The sequence below is a fragment of the Mobula birostris genome, chromosome 21, assembly GCF_030028105.1.
Source record: "Mobula birostris isolate sMobBir1 chromosome 21, sMobBir1.hap1, whole genome shotgun sequence".
Taxonomy (NCBI): Eukaryota; Metazoa; Chordata; class Chondrichthyes; order Myliobatiformes; family Myliobatidae; genus Mobula; species Mobula birostris.
Genome location: NC_092390.1, coordinates 34,519,936 through 34,524,044, shown reverse-complemented (window position 1 = coordinate 34,524,044; position 4,109 = coordinate 34,519,936). Strand labels below are relative to the sequence as shown.

At 41.8% G+C, this 4,109-nt stretch overlaps 1 pseudogene; it reads right to left on the bottom strand.

Moving 5' to 3' along the window:
* Nucleotides 1–2,253: 2,253 nt before the first annotated feature.
* Nucleotides 2,254–3,722, bottom strand: LOC140185938 (interferon-induced protein with tetratricopeptide repeats 1 pseudogene; annotated as a pseudogene).
* Between the last annotated feature and the right edge of the window lie 387 nt (nt 3,723–4,109).

Here is a 4,109-nt window from a genome sequence, read left to right as displayed (position 1 = left end):
TGACATTTCTCTGTTCAGACTTCAGAAGTGTGTGGAGACAGAAGACATGCTCTTCGTCTTGTGCACAAGTAAATGAAGTGTAATTTTATTTTATTTATTTTATTTAGACATACAGCATGGACCAGCCTGTACTAGCCCAATGAGACTCACCACGCAGAACCCACCTATATAACCCTAGCAAAATATCAGGACAGTTTACAATGACAAATCACCCTACTAACAGGTTTGACTTTGGAATGTGGGAGGAAAAGCGGACCACCCAGAGGAACAGAAAAACTCCTTATAGACAGCATCAGAATGGAACTCTGAATTCTGATGTCCAAGCTAGAATAGCATTCTCCTAACCACTATGTTACCGTGGTGATTGAGGAACAAGTGTCCAGTTAATTGGCGATGACACCTCTCTTTGAAATTTCAGATGATTGTTCCCAAGCTGGTTCTCATATGCCTTTCTCTTTTCTGCATCTCCCTTCTCATTCTTCTCAACTCTGAAAATTTTATGGGGGCAACAGCTCACTTAGCGTATAACCATATCTGATTTCCATTGTCTAATTACGGGGTTATCTCATTATCAGCAGCCAATCCCTTGCACATCACAGGAAGATCTTTTGGCTATCACTTTACCAACACCATTGGTCATGTCAAAGGCATGATCCTTGCACTATAACCTTCCATCTTCTTTTTCCATTATGAATCCATTGGCTCACACAGTCTTGTTTGCTGTGTTGCAGATACATTGTCCTTGGCTGTTAATTATTATGAATGAAAACTCTAATCCTCTTTTTTGTTAAAAATATTATCTTTTTGAAATCCATGAATAATTGTCAAAACCGCTCTACCGCAACTTGCCAGTCATTCCTCTTCCAGGACACTCCTCCACCACACTCAGCAGGTTGGAATCATGCTGTTAAGGATTTGTTGTTTGCGTTCCTTTTATTGTGTCAACACAAGACCAACTTTTGCTCTGAAGCTTTAATTATCAGACATATCTAAAGAGGACATTTTACCATTATCCTTAAGATACAATGTTACGTACCCCGTAACTGGGTTGCCAAACCAGCAGAAATGGACCGCTTAGTTGGAGTCTGGATTACTGGAACTAAGAAAGTTTTATTAAAGAAATAAGTAACACAGTACTCTAATCGTAAGGATATGAATGCAACAGATTAGCAATGATAAAACACACATGTACACAGAACTAGGGTAATAGGAATCAAACAAGCTCTATCACAGTCTAGGGGTAAAATGATTAGTCTCAAGTGATGCAAAGTTCAGTTCAGCTTAGGACAGTTCACAGTAATCGCTGTTGTGCCATTGGGGAGAGAGAGAGAGAGAATGATATGCAAATCTGATTCAGGCAGACCTTGATGTTCTTCGCAGTTAGCTTTCGGGCGAAGCCTTTTAATGTCTTCTGTGGTCACTGACTGTGACCCCTCTGTTCCGGATACGACCGTTCTTCCGCGGTGAACCCAGCACCCAGGCAAGGGTGGACACACACACCGGGTTCCCGCCGATCGTACCTTTTCACCCTGTGCATCTATGGTCAGTTCCCGCGACCAGACCTCCAAACTTCCACCAACTTGTGGGGGCACACCGCTGTTCCAGGGTCTCATTATCTTGTGATCTCGTGGTGTGTGTTGCCTTAGCGAACCTGTTCTTTTTATCCCCCTGCTGGGGTGTCACCTGTCCGTCAAACTTCAAAAAGTTCAGGTTCAATACAATCGGTCTGTCAATACTCGGACTGGTGTCTCTTTCCGTTATCTCTCTCTCGTCTCTCATTAACATTTTGAATATTTCTCCATTGTCTCACTTATCTCTCTCATTAGCATCAATCTTCTGATAACTTGATTTTTCGTCACAACAATCACACTCGAAAACTCATTCCAGAGTTCCGCTAATACATTAGAATACATGTGAAAAGTAAAATACATTCAATGGTTAATAGGTCCAACAAACCAATGTGGAAAAATATTTGATTTCTCATTTCACTCCACTTGCTGCAGTATCCCAAATCCCATTTTTCCAAAGTCTAGAGAAGCACAACTGAATTCAGTTTGTTCAGGGTCCTTGAGGAATTAGTATTTTTATAAAAGAAGCAGAATAATTGGGTATAGTTACAAAGGGACCATTTTTGCAAATCGAACACTAATGAGTAAGGGAAGGTGCTAAGAGGATATAACTAGTAAAGAAACACCCCACCAAACCTATCCTCAGTTCAGATAGAAATGCATCTTTTAAACATCCCAGTGGTGCTCAGATACGTAACCGAGAAAGAGCACTCACATATTCCTCATTGTCAGGATCAAACTCCAAGGCCATCTCAAAGTACTCAGCTGCTCTACCCTGGTTCCCATCCAGCTGATACAGAAATGCTCTGACACCAAGAGCCTCGCTGTCTTGTGCATTTACACTAAGTTTTCTATCTGTCCACTCCCCCAAATTCATGCGACATTTTTCCCGTTCTCTTGAGTTATATTCAATTTTCACTCCTTTCAGGAAGAGGCGAGCAGCATTTGTTTCAGAATTGTTCTGGTTTAGTTCAAATAACCCAGCTTCCAGACATATGCTCTGCATGTTTTCAGGTCGAATGTCCACTAACTCCTCCAATCTACTGTAGATCTCTTCTGCTCTGGGATATTCCCCACTTGTTATGCAGATGTCTGCAAAGTCCAGTTGTGCTCTAATAAATGACCTTGGACGGTGCTCAAAAGCCTTTTCAAAGTGATATTTGCATAGATTGATCAACTCAGCTCTCTGCTGAAATTCAGGATTGCGAGCGTATCTGCTACGAGTGTATTTCAGTTTCCTTCTGTAGCACAATCCAAGTTGGTGGTGTAAGAAACCAGAGTGTGGAGTTAATTCTAATGCTTTTTTCAAGAGCTCGATTGCTTTCTCCACAGATCTTACTTGTCTATAATATTTTGCAGCATAGCGAAGCACATATGGAAGATTAGAAGTCTTCTGCAATGCTTGTTCGACTAATTTACGTGCTTCCTCATTTTGTTGTAACCTCAGCAGTTTTAGAGCCAACAGCACCATGGCCACAGCATCATCTGGATCAAGCTCCAGTACTCGTCGGAAATACTTCACTGACTGACTCTGATCACGACTCTCTGGGGTTCCAGACATTGATTCCAGACGAGACAGTGCAGTCGCATATCCCATTATCCACTCGGTGTTGTCAGGATCTTGCTCCAAAGCCTTTGCAAAGCATTCCTTTGCCTCTTCATAGAACTCAGAAGCAGAATTCAACAATGACCATCCCTTCTCCCCGTACACCTCAGGGATCATTGCTGTATAGCGAGGGCCGTCACTGAGCGGTTTACAGATCATCTCCAGCTTGTCGAGGTAGGACTGGGACTCGGTCAGTTGTCCCATGTGGTAATGCACCCAGGCGAAGTTTCCATAGGTGATGATGCTTCTTCTTTCAAATTCATCTTTGTGGTTCTCCCTCAGAATTTTTTCAGCTTCCTTTAAATTTTGAATTGCTTCCTCACATTTGCCCTGCAAACAATTTAAAAAAGCAATTTGGTTGTAGGCCTGATCTTTATACTTCATATTCATATCGATAGAATCTTGCAATCTGTGCATCAGATCTTCCAAGTCAATAGTTTCCTTCTGTGGCCTCCATGTGAAGTGACACTGCAGCTGATTGAGCTTCTCTTTCAATAAATCTCCCGATGTGTTGCTGCAAGAGAGAAAAACATAATCATGAATTCCATCTCAGATCACTTGATGCAGATCTGCCCTGTAATCCCATAAAGAGCAGATTTACTAACTGTACGAAAGCTGCCTTTTAAAGTTTTTTTTAAAATTATGACATTGAAAGCCTGGAAATGCTCAGCCTGTTAGTCTGCATCTGAGGAAGGAGAATCTATCAATGTTTCAGATGAATAACCCAATATGAAGAATTGATTCATGTGATGAAGATGGAAATGTGTCTCCTGAACAGCCTAGGCAGCTGATCTGTTGCTTCGCTACACTGATGTTGCATTTGGTTTCTCCCAAAGGAGATGAATTTGCCGCACCATGGATGCAGTTCCTCCATCCTGTCCTGAAAGCCACTAGGGGTTGGAAGTTATGACAGTTTAGAGTAGCATGTTTCTCTG